Raw genomic sequence first — 16978 nt, forward strand, 5'->3', positions numbered from 1 at the left:
CTCTTGAAAAATTATCTTTCTATTATTTTCTTTTAACTTTCCTTTTTTTTTTCTTCTGACTGGGATAGCTTTTATTACTTGTCCGTAGTATACTCAGAAATGGAAAAGAGATAGGGGTGCAATTTCTTCCAAATGTTTGAAAATAGTTTCAAAAACATTCTTTCAGTAATTATTCTCATCAGTTTGTGCAAATGGCATTGATTGAAATTGGAAAATTTAAATTATTACATAATAAATCTTAAGCTTGTGCTTGAACTGTAATGTTCTTATTTATGATTAATATCATCTGCGCGTTGAAGGCGGCTAATATATGTGTATAAGATATATTAAGATTTACAATCAATATACGAAAGTTAAGGGATTTGGGAATCAACCCGGCAAACCTTCTCTCGCCATACCCCTGTTACATATATTTTTTCTGTAATTCTAAAATATGTCTCTTAAAAATCTAAAAAATATTTATATTTCTGAAAAAAGAATGTTTTATAATTTTATTATAGCCTTTTTCAATAACTTTATAAAAAATGAAAACATGTATTAAAAAGAACTATATGTTTTATAACTTATTATTCTGCAGAAGAATAAAAGTTATTGGCTGTGCTCAAACTTTTTTAATCAATTGAAATCGGGAGAAATGTTTCCAAAAACTAAAGCTGCTAGAAAGGTTAGGCATTTTGCGCTGTAGGCTGAACATGATATCCAAAAAAAAAAAAAAACCGAACTTATTAGCAATATGGTTAAGAACTGATGGAAAGTCACGCTGTGAGACCTTTCTTCCGACCGAAGTATTTTCAACTGATGGGACAAGTGACAGTGATGTACAATTCCCAATGGCAATACAACTACAAGGATTGATAGCTAATAACTTGTGAAGATGCCCGCATTTCGGGAGGAAGGGGGAAATGAAGAAACTTTTATATTCATTATTTTTCATTCGCGCGACTTGTTCTATTTTTTTCCCTTTGAAATTCTTCATTCCGAAGTTGCTTTTGATTTTTGAATATATTTTTTGCAATTCAGATGTTTTATTCCTAATTTTAAAACATCCCATGTGTCTATAGATCGCAGACAGCTGAACCAACATACGCGATAAACACTAGCCTAGGGAAATAGCGAAAAAGGCTGCACGCCTGACGCGCGACAGCGATTAAGGTGACAGCTTACCACGCCTCCTGTAATTAGTGCACACAAGAACTGACGAGATGCTGCCGAAGGGGGTCTCAGCGTGGACGATTCCATTTCCAAAATAGCTTGATCGAAAAAGTCAGGACCTAACTGTAGTAAAAAATTCCCCCCTTCCCGGTCTTAAAGAGTTAAGCTTCTCTTGGGAAAATGTGACGCGCCTCGTTACTAGGGCAGTAGACAGGCGCAGACATTTCGGCAGTGGCTTTTCTGGTGATGGTCGGACAGTACAATAAATAAATGAAACAAAAATAAATGAGTTTATTTACAATTTTTAGACAAAAAACAGTCGTTGTTTCTGCTTCTTACTGCAAAAACACGTTCCTGTTTGGTAAATGACTCGCGGATAATAGATAGTTTATTGTAGTTTAATTTTTCTGCAAAAAAATAGAAAAAATGTAATAAAGCAAGTTTTGGAATAGTATTAGAAAAATTTCTGAGTAGGTTTAAAACACTAAAAACCCACTCATTAGATATGACCCTGAACTAAACCCGCAGTGAGAATTTAGAAAGGAAAGGTTCCTCGAGGAGGGATGGTACATACCATTGCATTTTATAGAGAAAAAATTCAAAATACGTTATTTCCAAAAGCTGGAGGTGAGCAATAACAAGCCCCCTGAATACATCCTTAAATAAACAAAATTAAATAATTATAATGCAGGGTCTTCCAAAAAGAATGATCGGTGAAAAATTTTGAATATCAACACTTCATATTAATTTTAAACTATGTAGATAATGAACCACTTTTTTAAAACCAAATTAAAGTGGTTAAAGTGTCCACGTTTTCGTTTTAAAAAACTAATGAAGCAAAATCAGGATCCTAAGATAATTTGATTTTTGCCATACTTTTTAATTAGTTTTTGAAAAGTTTTTAATGCACAGATATGTATTCAAAAAATACTTTATTTCAGTGACTTTAATTACAGCACAACTTTTAAAGACAATTACATTGTTGTAGAAAAACATGTATGGAACAATCATATTCAGCAGTAAGTTATCCAGAGCTAAGGTAGACATGCAATATACCGACAGCCTGGTTATGACATCCAGAGACTACAGTTTCGTCATTGTTATGGACTCGTCAGTTTGGAACAGTCAATAACTAAGCTGGAGGCAGATGTCATCTCATTGATGTTTAGAGTGCCAACAAACTGGTAGCTAAATTAAAATTAACACACCAGCGAGAGTCCCCAGCAATGGTGCAGTTCAACTCGTCAATTGAAAGCAAAACATTGGTATAAAGCAGTTTACCACGTTTTAGCCACGGCTAAGGTAGAACTACAGGCAACATACGGAAATCATCTTATTGAAGCTGAATGAGTCTCGTATCTGCCTTTCAAGCTCGGTTCTTGAATATTTCAGACTGATGAGCCCATAACAAGGATGAAACTGCAGTCTCTGGATATCATGACTGGGATGTCAGTATATTGCACGTATTTCTGCCCTAGCCCAGTCTTAAGGGCGGTAACTTTCTGCTTTATACCTATGCATTGCCTTCGATTGTTTAGTTGAAGCACACCACTGCTGTGAACCCTTGTGATTTGCTCAATTAAATTTAGTTACCGGTTTGTTGGCACTCTTAGCTTCAATGAGATGACATCTGCCTTCTGCTTGGTGATTGACCATTCCAGACTGATGAGTCCAGAACAAGGATGAAATTGCAGTCTCTGGATGTCATACATGCAGAACTGACAAATGTGTAAAAAAAAAAGTTTTTCTTCAAACCTTGCTCATAATCATCATTAACTTTTAAATTGGGAGCAGAAATCAAACAAAATGTTAAGTTCTTGTCTTGAATCTTGAAAGGTATGCGTGCCTTTCTTGTAGTTTTCTAAATTTTTTTTGATGCCATATCACTTTGATCTGTTTGATTCTTATTTCACTGTTAATTAGCAATTGCAAAAAGTTTTTATTTCGAAGCAACTATCATTAAATGAAATACATTTACAAGCAGCAAGTTTATCAATAAGACAGATAATTTAATTGATTTAATCTGCCATTACTAATAAGCCAGCTAATGTCGAGAAAGCAGGTGGTAACCAGGGCTGAGGAACTGGAGGAAAAATGACTCCGACTCTTTGACTTTGAAAAGAATAAAGTTTTGTCAAAATGTCTTCTGTTGAAAGGTTCTTCATTCATAAGGGCATAAGGATTGGTAGGCGCACCATGGGCTCTCACAATCCTTTGCACTGAATCTTATTCAGCTCCCAATTCTGCGCAAAGTATGAAGTTGAGAAGACGATTGAATGTCATGGAGAAGCGTGCCATATCTTGCGCTCACTTAGGCTTCAGATCTGGCCATTCCCCCAATTTTCCTTCCACTTCTACAGTGCCATGAATTCAAAATTAATTATAATACAAGAATAATTAACTACAAGCTCCTTCTGCAAACTTATATGGATTGCTTTGAACCTAAAAAAGAAAACATGGGTGGCTCACATGTTGTAGAGTGCTTACTTTGGCTCAAGAGCCTCCCCCCCCCACTTTCCCCCAACTACTAATCACTTCCAAAGTGCTCCAAATTCAGAGTTAATTACAATACAATATGAATAGCAACCCCTTCGAGAAGTTTTCCGGATTGCTTCACACGCCATGAATGTAAGGGAAAAAACGGAAACGAACAAGTTCAAAGGGTGCAAGAAGGCACTTGCCGAGGGCACTCACTTTGGCTCCCCTCCCCACTCTAACTTAAATATCACAGGTGCTATGAATTCAAAGTCAATAGGGAAGTTGCAACCTATTAAATGTTCATATTTTGGCTATTGGATATTGTTAATTGACCCTCGAAACTAAAAAATTCACCATCGCCGAATTTTAAAACACCGTGGTTCATTTTTAATGAATTTTTAAAAATCCACGCGCAAAAGTGCGCTCTTCTGAAACGTCACAAGCCTACGTCACAGGGCGCGAATGTTCAGCCTTCCGCCGAAGATCCCTTGTTTTCGCTAGGGACATTTTGAGCGCGCTGATATTTATATTTTTTAGAAATTCAATAATCCTTTTGAACACACTATGGAGACCGGATTCGTTAAAGCACAATCTAAATAATCTTCCTCATGTAACATCAATGATGATATTCGAATATTTCCGAGAGGATGAGTTTAATATTCCAGAAACGCGAGGAGTTAAATGCGAGGAGATAAGCCTTTTACGTTTCGTTTTCGAAGTCAAATGCGTGACCTTCGGCTTCTCCCCTATCGGAAGTGCGCATGACGTCACTTCCTATGCCATTTGATGTCACAAGCGCTTGAACTTTAAAAATTAATAAAAAAAAACTACTTATCGTATCGCAAAAACTTTTTCACCTATGATGTTCATACATGTTACTCTATCATATAAAAATAAAATTGAAAAATCGAAAACTTCCCTATTATACAATATTTGCTGTAAACTCCTTTGAGTAGGGCTGCTCTATACACTTTGAACGTATATTTTTTTAAAATGGAGGTGCACAGGCCCATGGGCCAATAGGTCCATTAGCCCCTAGTAGGGAACATTTTAATATAATTAAGATTTTGGGGCAATCTGCAAATTGTTATAAATTATCAGTTCATTCAGGCAAGATTAACAAGGCCAAAAAAAAAATTTTTTTTAGAACTCTGAATATATTATTATCATTAGCATACAAATGAACTCACACCTATTAGACTATAATGATTTAGTACAGTTAAGGAGTGGCACAAGCTCGGAGCATAAAACAATCAAAATGGAACAGCTTACAGTTCCCGGGGCCAATGACTACTGATTGCGAGTAGTTGGTGGTAGCCAAACGTGTCATTTCAATTTTTTCTAGGAAATGGGGGGAGGGCAGTGTGCAAAGTAATTACCCCGCATTATACGGCATGCAAGAAAATAGTAAGGTTGACCAGCATGCCAGGAAATTCGAATTTTCCGGCATGCCGGATCAGGCCCGCTGCTAGGCGTCTGAGCGCCCGCGTGCGAAACCTATTTTGGTCGCCCCCCCCCCATATCATGGGATATTCGGCCCCTCCCCCGAGGGTCATGAAAATTTATTTATTATTATTATTACTATTATTATTTATTTATTTTATTTATTAATTTATTCATTTTTGAAGTAGGTTGAAAAAACTTATTAGCTTGATTTACCCAGCGAACTCCCCTCCCCCCCCCCAAAAAAAGAAATCTCTTTGCCTGTGCAAAATTTTCCATGTTCTATGCTTCATAACACACGAGATACATAAGTTGTTCTTTTATTGCTACGTGAGAAATCAGAAGATGAATGACACTTTGCCACTTTTGCAATTTATAGATTCTTCTCTCAATTAGCTTATTTTGGTGATTAGCTAGCACATAACGCTTACTAGTAATCAACCTGTTGCTTCAGTATCTTAAATGAAACTTTTCAGTAAAAAAAGAATAAAATTAAGTCATATTTTTGATTTAATATTTCTCTGGAGAGGGAGCCTGACATGCATAAGATAACTTAGGAGTTTAAATGTCGGCAATGAAGGTAATAAGCAAGTAATAAGCTTAGTAAGCAAATAATATGTTTAGTTTATGATCGAAAATATGAAAAACAGATCCGTAATTAATTAGACATGAAACAGTAACAGAAATAAGTACAGCAATTAGTTGTATGTTTATTTTGATAACTTTTTTTATGCTACATTTCTATTACAAAGTTTCAAACCCACTAAAAATGTTTTAAAACAGTTACAAAAACCAATATGATTATGAGTGGTGTAGAAAATGAGTCAATACTCATATCAAGTAGAAAACATAAGGGAGTAAGTAATAGCATTTTTTGATTTGAAATGAAAAACACAAGCTATACAAAGAAAAAGAACTTTTTAGGAACTCTTACTTTTTTCGGATTGTCAAATTCGTTCAAGAAAACACAACATTTTATTCCTTCTTTCGTGCGAAATATACAAAGCAAAAGACATTTTTCCAAAAAAAAAAAAAAAAGGAAGAAATAAATAAAAAGTACCTTCACAGAAATTGGAATATTTTTTGCTTTCTTGCAAGTTGTTTAGTACAGAACATGTTCAATTACGAGCAACATGTGATATTTCGATTAGGTTGCATTGCTCTGAACAGGATAACCTAATGTTTAGCACATTCGGTCGGTAAATAAACGGTTTGAAGTAAACTAAATGTTGGATAAATAAGTACATCATTGATAAAACACAGTAAAATTTATGAGAAGTGCAAAAAGCACTCTGGTGAGCGAAGATCTAAAAAATGATTGCAATTGTAAAATTTTTGATATGTCAATGTCTAGCTTTTCGAGGCACGAATTTAAAGAAAAAGAAAGAGAAAAATGAAACCAGTCTTTTTTCAGATCGTTGCTAAAGTAAAATACCTGTAATAAACAGAATGTTCAGGAAAGTGGAGAATTTATAGGGTGAGGTAGTAGAGGTATGCCTAAAAACCAATGCGACTTCACTTTTTGGGTTATTCCATACAGATTCACCAGTGATTGGAAGTAGCGCGCTACAAGTAGCGACGCTACAGTAGTAGCTACATATTTTAGTACATAGTTTGTAGTGTAGCGCACTCCATTTTTAAAAAAGTAGTGTAGTGAGTAGTTCGATACAAAAAAAATAGCAGTTTGTAGCGATTTCTGGAAACTACTTTAAATTAAACTTTGAAAAAAAAATCAAAGTTCAAACGAATTTGACTGGCGCAAATTTTACCCAAGTTCATCAGCGGATGCAACGATAAATAAGACTCATAAAAATACGAGCTGACCTCAGGCATATCATTTTGAAGCCATACGTTCTATCTCTTTGCCGCCATTAGTTTGTTTGCCATTGTAGTTTTCATATTTCGCCAATATTCGCGTTAGATAGAGCTAAGCTTAGAAAGAAATGAAAAAGAATAAGCGATAACCGCAAGTTTAGTAATTCATTTGTGTTTTCTGGCTGCCGAGAATGTCCCGTGGATGAACGTAGAGTTCAATGAAATTATGGTTTCAATACAGTAAAAGCACTTTTTTGGCGAAAATAGAGACATCGGTGATTTCACGAGTTGAAAATTTCGTGAATATTATATAAACAGATCGAAAGTTGGAAAACAAGAAATATTTCGCGAGGCTTAAATTTTCGTAATTACGACGGGCATGCGAAAATCGCGAAAATTAATGTCCCGCAAAAACAAGTGCTTTTACAATATTCACTAAATAAAGAAGCTACTGTAAATGTTATAGGAGAGGATGATATATGGATGTGCCCTGGTCAGCTACAATACATAATTACGAGCATTACATTGTTATACAGTCGAGTCCCGGCTTACGCGAGGGATGCCAAGACTCCTCGCGTATGTCGAAATTTCGCGTTGTGGAAAAATGTATGCATAAACATTTTTTAGACATTTGTAAGCACCCCTCAAACTGCTTTAAAGCATTCCTCAACTATACATTACAGTTTCTTACATAAAAAACTCAACTTTTACTGTATTTAAAAAATAAAAAAGCTGTTTTATTCAACATAAAATAGTTAAAATGCACAAAAAGAATGATTGATAAAATAAAACAACACGGTACGTACAGTATGTAGTAATTATAAACTATGTAGTAATAATAACTATAATAGTACTGTACAGTACATACAGTAATAATATTTATGAGTTAAAAAATGGAGATGATGAAGATTTTTGCTGCATAGCCAGATCGTTTTTTTTTTTATTTATTTAATACATTTTAAAATACGGTTGCTTCAGATTTTCTTTTATAACGTTTCCATTAATGGTAACAAGCCCCTCTTCCCAATCTCTTTAATCCACAATGCAAGAGAGCAGCTTCCATTTTCATATACTTTACTCAGACTCTGGAAGCTTTAACATTGAAACTAAGTTCTAAACTGATACGTATATCATTTTATTTTGACTTTTAACTGTACGTATGGAAGATTGACTCATACTTATTGCGTTGCTACCGTCAACGTTTGGTAGTTGTCCAAGCATATCAAGAATCTTAATCTTCTTTTTATTGTCAGAAATTTCTTTTCCCCCCTTCTTCATAAACTTTAGATGAAACAGCTCACTAAGAGGCCATTATATTTCATCAACTTTAATGTTTAGAATGTAAAAAAAGAAAGCTGCTGAGCGGTTTTTTTATGTACTAACTACGTGATGCATAGACTAGTTTGATGTGGGAACTTTCGATGGTCAGTGTGAGGCTAATGGGATGTAATAACATTCACAAAATATATATTTAGTTGTCAATAACGAAGCCGCTACTTCCTTTTAAAGAAATTCATGTTGTGGACGAGGAACTCGCTCGCGTCAGTTCTAAAATTCGTTACCCATGGAAAATTTGCGTTATTGCCAATTCGCGTAAGTTGAATCGCGTTGTAGCGGGAGTCGACTGTATTAGAGTATGATAACGGACATTTGTGGAAAAAAAAGAAATAATAGATAATTCTTCGTAATATTCCATGTTCAGATGAGCTAATTTATCAATCTAAACCTTTTTTCGTTCAATTCTCTTACGATGTGTGTGCGTATGTATTAGGGAGTCTCAAAAAGGGAAAAAGTTGAAAGTTGATTGTTCAAACTTTTTTTAGAGACTCGAAATTTCTGTTGATAAAACGTTGCCCCTATGTCCCACATGCAACACAAAAACCATTTATTCAAATTAAACTAGTATGTTGTGGCCATTACGAAACTTTCTTCTATATTTTTCTTTTTTTTTTTTCTGATCCCTCCCCATGCTTGATGAGGAAGCAATATTCCCAACAAAAACAAAATTACACATGCAAAAACTTGACGACCATCCCAATGTCTGAATTATTGCAAAAGCACAGCAAAGAGCGAAAATTGAAAGTTATTTTAAAAGCCTTGCTTGAGTTAATTACAAATATTTTATTTGTCAACAAACATAAAATGGCAACAGTTAAAAATTTTAAATCATTGAGATAATATTTCCGATCATTTCCATACAATTAAAATCACGAGAAATACGCAGACGACAATCTATTAGGATTTATCTTTCTTATTGTTGCATTAATAAAGCTATTTTTGTTCGCAAAAAAAAAATCAACACCTCTTGGAGCGATTGGCGTCAAAATTGAATCAAAGCCTGTTTACATATGGAATCGCATATATTCGAAATTTCAACCAGAACGTAGCATTACTTCTTGATATAGGGCACTCATAATGGAAAAAAAGAACGGGCGATTGCGCTACCCCATTTTTAGCTGTTGACACCAAAATGAAATCAGCTCTTATACCCACTAAGGGCTACTTGCCGATAAATTTTTCTTTCATTCCGTTCATTATTTCTTGAGATACAGCAGTCACAATTGACGACAAAAAACGTTCTATAGCTCAACCCCCATTTGAGTTATTGACACCAAAATTGAATCAGCACCTGTTCCTGTTAATGGCAACATATGAACCAAATTTTGTTTGATTCCGCCAGTTACTTCCTGAGCAAAAGCAAGCACGCGTAACTCAAAAAACGTCCTATTGCTCCAAACCAATGGGCCAAAACGTCCTATTGCTCCACCCAATCCCGCCAAAAACCAATGGGCACAAGTTCACATAGGGGCACATATGTGTACCAAATTTCGTTCGATTTCATGCGGTAGTTTTTGCTGTAGAGCGGCCACAAAAAACTGGTCACACACAGACGTGACACACGGACACACACACACACAGAAATTTTTCAAAAATGGTCGAAATGGACTCAGCACACCTCAAAACGTTCGAATCCGTCAGAATTCGAAATTCGAAAATTTGCACGAATCCAATACTTTCTTCTATATATTAGATATAGAAGAAAGTAAAAACATTTTGGTATCCCACACTTGGCCTAAAATTTAAAATTTTCTTCAAAAAACTGATTTTTTTCGATACATATTTTTTAAAATGTAAGTAAATTTTACGAAGTTATCAAGCTGAAAAATATTAACAGTAAAGTAAGTAATTAGCGTTAAATATAAATTTTTGCTCTCCTGCAATATTTAAGTCTCCCACATAGTACTCAAAGATATGAATTTTTTAAAGGTTATAAGTAAAGTTTTTCATTTTCATTATATTAATATTTTATTATTCATTTGCAAATGTTGATCTGAAAATGTGTTCGCTAACAATTTTTGAACTTGTTACTTTATTTAAATTTATATGTAATTTTTTAAAAGATAAATAGAAAAAAAATCATTTTTTTTTGAAGATAAATATAAATTTTCGGCAAAGCGTGGGATATCTAAATGTTTTTTTAATTTGAATAAATATTTTTGTGGTAGATGTAGGATGTGGGGTATAGGGGCAACGATTTAACAACATAAGTTTCGAGTTTATAAAAAAGGGGTTTTTTTCGATGTGGCCTAGGATACAAGTGCTGGTTTACACTTTTCGATGCAGATCTGCACGTGTTGTCGTTGTTCAAATTATATGAAACTTTTTTTACAATTTTTACATAAGAGGAAAAATATAAGAGGTATGCGACTTGAGAAATCGACTTGAATTTTTTGCTGAATACCCTAGTTCAATGTGTATGCTTTTTATTTACTTATTTTTTGAAAAGTAGCGAAGTAGCGACTATATTTCAAAAGTAGTTTGTAGTTGCTACATTTAAAAAAAAGTAGTTGTAGTTGTAGTTAACTACATTTGTGACAAAGTAGTTGTAGTTCGCTACAAAAAAATGCAGTTTTTCCAATCACTGGATTCAACGGATGAGTGCGCTCGACCATTTTTAATTTTTTTTTTTTGAAACTCAAATCCCAAAAAGATGCATATAAATGATGTTTAAAACCACTTTTATTTTTTTCTCTAACCTTAACCCTTGGTTTTTTAGAGGTCATCAAAATTCATTTTCGCAGTCGAAAATGGGACTTTTAGACCTTTGCATTTTGCCCAAAATCTATTTGAATTACATTTAAGGCAGTTAATTTTACGCGTTGATGTTAAAGTATATAAGATGATAGTCTTACATGCTGAGTTACGTGGCTGTAACTTAATAACTAAAATAATGGCAATAGGTTAAAGTTCAAGGTCAAATGTAAAATTTTTACTCATTTCAAAGGGGTATAACTCGCGTAGGGGACGGAAACACGAAATGAAATATGGCAAAAACTAATCACTGGAACCATGCTAATAAGAATATGTAACTGTTGCTGTGTGTTTGCTTACCCTTTATTGGTTACAGCCCCTCAAAGATCAGAAAAATGACAAAAAATGATATTTTTAGACCCCTGTAAACCAAAAGGGGATGGAATTAAAAATAAAATTTCTTGGCCAATTGAGTATTCCATTCAAGTACTATACATGTTATATATATTGTTTTGTGTATTTGGTTTTTAAAAAAGACACAGGTCTTTGAAATTGAGCAATTTTGCTAGTTAATTTACGCACTAAAACAAATAAAAAGTGAAAACTTCATTGCACTTTCTTAAATGGCCTATATAATACATTATACTGGAAAAACATATTTTAAGTATAAAAAAAAAATTATTTTAATTTATAACTTAGAAATATTTGGACATGAATGAGTAGTTCATACTTGATTGACAGCTTAAGTAGTTAATTTATAGACTATCTACACACACAAATTTTCAATGCACACAAACATGTGCTCTGTACATTAACATATCTAAATTGCCCTAAACATATGCAAAAACATTAGATATACAAAATTTAAATTTTAAAAAGTGCGTTTTTTATTTCTTGTTTGAGTGTAGTTTTGAAAAAATGAACTCACCTAGTAGTTCTATAGTTGCAATGGTGACTCAAGTATATGGCGTTTTGGAATGCTTTACCAAGGCACACTCATAATTTGATACTTTGAAAATGTACTAGGAGCAAGACAATGACAGGGGTTCTACATTTATTGATCAACACAAGCTATGTAATAACTTTTTTGACAATAATGGGTATTTTCTTTTAATAGTCTTTTTAGTAACACGTAACACACTATTCTTCATACCTGCTAGGGGATAATAATTTTAGTGATAATATTTAAATACGGTGCCATAAAGTGGTGATTAAATGTTATATTGGGAATTTTACTTGCAGAGTCAAACCTTTAAGCTGTCAATCATGTATGAACTACTCATTTATGTCCAAATATTTCTAAGTTATCAAATTAAAATAATTATTTATGTACTTAAAATATCTTTTTCCAGTATAATATATTACATAGAGCACACTATACGTAATTTAAAAAAGTGCAATGAAGTTTTCACATTTTTTATTTCGGTTTTAATGTGTGAATTAACTACAAAAAAGACTGAATTTGAAAGACCTGTATCTTTTTTAAAAACCAAATACACAAAAAAATATATATAACATTTATAGTACTTGAATGGAATATTCAACTGGCCAAGAAATTTTATTTTTAATTCCATCCCCTTTTGGTTTACAGGGGTCTAAAAATGTCATTTTTCTCAATTTTCTGATATTTGAGGGGCTGTAATTTATAAAGGCTAAACAAACACACAATTACAGCTATATTTTCTCATTAGTGTAACTTCAGTGATTAGTTTTTGCCATATTTCACTTTGTGTTTTTATCCCCTAAGCGAATTATGACCCTTTGAAATGAGTAAAAATTTTTACATTTGACCTTGAACTTTGCCCTGCTGTTATTATTTTAATTATTAAGTTACAGCTACATTACTCAGTGTGTAAGACTATTATCTTATTTACTTTAACATCAAAATGGAAAATGTTCTGCCATGATTGTTATTCAATTAGATTTGGATCAAAGTGCAAAGGTCTAAAAGTCCCATTTTTGACTGCGAAAATGACTTTTGATGACCTCTAAAAAATCAAGGGTTAAGGTTAGAGAAAAAATAAAAGTGGTTTTAAACATCATTCATATGCATCTTTTCAGGATATGAGTTTCAAAAAAATTAAAAATGGTCGAGCGCACTCATCCGAATCTGTATGGAATGACCCAATTGTGAAACACATTTTATCTCATCTCCGGCTGGGGCCCGGACTCCAATGAGCAGGTATAATCATTACATAAGTCTTCCCCCCCCCCGACCTTCTGGAAGGGCAGATTATCGGCAAATGTCGTGGAAAGTTTCATTAAATTCGAACCTTATGCATCACATACGTTCATCATTTCAAAATTTTCCTGGAGGGCTCAAAAGATACATATTTGTCAATGCATATTGCAGTAGACGGTCAAAATTCGAAATCCCAAAAATCCGAAGGCACTCGCACGAAGCTTTTATAAATTGCTCAACTGTTGCTAAGGAGCAGATGCATTTCGTGAAATAAATTAATTTCCTCACAGTGCATACAGGGGCGGACTGGGTCCATCTCTCTCATCTCTTAACGCGTCCTCCCCTCTTCGGATTGTCCTGATCCTATGTTAAAAATTACCTTGCTTTTACGGGAAGAAGATATCGGGCTTTAGAAGACCAGCCATTTAATTTCACACCCCAATCCGGCACGTCACTACCTTTTTGGCTTGATCTCCCAACGGGGGCGGCAAAGTGACCAAACAAAACACAAGCAGAACAAGTTCTACACTGTCACTGAATAAGCCGTGAGCCCCTCTCCAGCCTCGAGGGTTGCTTTTCATTTATTTTTTCCTCTTGTCTTGATATACTTCCAAGAACATCAGGGCTATCTGGTCTGCTGGGGCTGGTAACTGAGTGAACATTGGAAAAGGTCAAAAATGGTCATGAGACTCCCTTCCGCCTGCTTTTATTGAGCACTGGTCACAGGTGGTACTAAGAATGAAGTTGAAAGAGCCTTCTTTCTTGCTGTTACTAAATTTTCTCGCACTGAATGGTCTCCCATGAGGGGGGGGGGGGCATCGTTTTGAGCAAACAAAATTTTTCGAAAGTCAAAACTGATTTTTTTTTTCATTTTTTTCCCTTGATTTACCATGTTGAAACTGATTTTGGCGCCCCTTTGCCGCCTCTCAGGCGTGCGGCGCACGCCTTGCACGCCCGCTTACGGCGGGCCTGTGCCGGATAATTCGAAGTTTATTTTGCAACAAAACAAAAGTAAATTTCCCCATTCAATTCCAATCAGAAAGCAAACCACTGCAAGGAAAAAAAAATACCAAAAGTAACCTTCTTTAAAAAAAAAAAAAATGTTATGCATATAATATGTGCTTGTTATTTATGGTAAGTTATTATTAATCCATTTAATTATTTGTCAACAAAGTAATCAATTCAGAAGCAATCATTGTTACTGCGATTTGTTCATAATTTTTTAAAATACATTTTTTTAGGTTCCTTTTAGAAAAAAAAGTTTAATTTTTATTTATTGAATAGCTATGGCAAATTCTTTTGCACTGGTTTAAGGGCGTCACTTACTGCCTAAACGTTTGCTTACTTAGTTTACATTTCATTTTAATAAAATTATTTGTTATTGTACACTATTTTTCTTGTTAAATAACATGACATTATTCGTAAATATTTTTACTTCATCATTCATTGGCAGGGCCGACGACAATGGGGGCAGAGGAGGCAAATACATAGGGGCCCGGACTCACAGAGGCTGACGATATTAAAAACATCCCTGTGCTTAAAATGTATGCTCGGTGTTAAAAATTTAAATGACAAATAATTTCAAATGCTTTAGAGCTGCTCTTTTTATTATCGTGACATGTGCTTAATAGGCAGGGAATGATTAGTTTAGCTTCATTCTAAAAACTGAGCATGGTGGTGTGGCTGTGAGAAATTTCCAAGTACTGTGGTACTTGCCTGACACTGGTCGCTCAAATTCTCACGAGCACCACAGAGCACAGGAGCAGTGACTCAATATCTTCCCACCCATCCTTTCCCCTTTTTATTATTATTTTTTTATATATAAAACTAAAAACTGAGACAGATGAAGGTGAAATTACAAATTAAATGAAAAGGATTATATTCTTTCTTGAGATAAAATGTATTTCTTAGATCATTAAATGGTGGTATTTTTTACAGATTTTCTCACGACATTTTTATCGTTAAAAAACTTTATGAACTAACCAAAATCTTCAACATTGTTTAGAGAAAACCAATAAATTAAAACATCAACAACATAAGAGAAGCACACTCAGATCGTATTTCAGTTACTATTCTCAAGAATATAAAAAAAATCAACAGTCAAAGAAACTCATTTTGAAACAGCATGTATTATCTATCATGTAAAATCTGTTCTGCGTCTCTTTCAATGTGAGTTTATTGCGAATATTTACAGCGAGTAGAATTTTCCAAACATAACAACAATACAGACGTAAATTAAGATTCAGAAGAAACATTACGAAAACGGAAATATTTCACAACACAAAAAACAGTAAATCGTGAAATTAAAACGAACTAAAACTTTAAACAGCAATATTTCGCATTGCAATTTCTACCTCACAATTTAAAGGGGCGGCTCTGTTTACATTTTACTCGGGATTGCTTTAAGGTATCCAGGTTACCATGCTGTTTAATAGAACGCGCTCGTTTTGCCATTGTACTGTAATTGGTTTTGTTCGACAATCCTAACCGGTCGACCACTGTGTAACTGGTTGCTAACCGCTGCGTTCTATTACCTACCGGTTACCGTATTAATCTGTTGATTAGTTGATTGAAGCACGTGATCATTAGATGTCACGTGATCGATTAACCGGTCGTTATTAACCGCAGCGTTCTATGATCAACCGGTTACCATTCTAAGCAGTTGATTGGTTGATTGGAGCAAGTGATCATTAGCTGTCACGTGATTAACTAACCGGTAGTTACCGATCTTGCTCGTCGAACGTAAGCATTGAGAGCGTTTCAAAATTCGCCGCCGGGAACATTGGGCGCCGAGTATTTTGGACGCCGGAAACATTGGGCGCCGAGCATTTTGGGCCCCGGGAATATTGGGCACAATATGCTCGGCGCCCAAAGTTTCCGGCGCCCGAAATGCTCGGCGCCCAAAGTTCACGGCGCCCAAAATACTCGGCTCCCAAAGTTCCCGGCGCCCAATATGCGGCGCCCAATATGCGGGGCCCAATTTACGGCGCCCAATCTTCTTAGACCGTGTGCACCAATAGTACCCGTTTACATGTGGTTGCGGCCAGTTGCGCAACGACAACCACAACTTTTCAAGTTCTTGAGGTATATTTCTTTGAAGTAGAGTATAGTTTATTTTAATAACAAATGCGTCATTTTTACCCCAAAATCTCAAACAATATTAATTTCTTAAAAAATACTTGCGGGCATTTCTTGCTAGGCAACCTAGCCAAAACACATTGCCTCTTTCATAATGTAATATAAAATTTGATTTTGACTTTATACTCGATGAGTGCAGAATTTTGCACCCGGATCTTAGACTATTGCAATTGTCCCGTTTGCGATTGTGTATTGTTTCACTGGAATCCGGCAGCAAATTGGGGAAATAGCGATCGCATCTGTGCATTGCGATCGGCCGTGTTTCACTTGAATCCCTGCGTTGGTTTTCCTCTTTTTCTAGACAATAGATTTCGGCGGTGAATTATTTCCTTCGTGTTACTGAACTTGGTTGATTTCCCTTGGTGGATGCTTCGTTTTTTTTTCTTTTCTCGGCTGTGTGCTTTATGTTGTCTCTATACTTGGGTGAGTGTTCATTTTTTTAAGCAAATTCCTCATTGCTTTCGTTCGACGAATCTCACCGGTCTACCGGTGAGTAACCGGTTATTAACCGTAGCTTTCCTGAGGATTAACGGTTAACTGGTTGCTTCGATGTCGTTTTATTATGAGTCTCACCAGTTGATCTACCGATCGAACGCAACTCTAGCTGTTTGATGGAACCAGGTGACATTTTTGACAAATTTTATGTATTTTTCACCTGCGTGTTATTCGTCTGCGTCATGTAACCGGTGATCAACTGAAAGCGTTCGATGAAGCATTGGTTCGTGAACAACCGGTTAG

Source organism: Uloborus diversus, chromosome 3 (genome assembly GCF_026930045.1).
Source record: "Uloborus diversus isolate 005 chromosome 3, Udiv.v.3.1, whole genome shotgun sequence".
Classification (NCBI taxonomy): Eukaryota; Metazoa; Arthropoda; class Arachnida; order Araneae; family Uloboridae; genus Uloborus; species Uloborus diversus.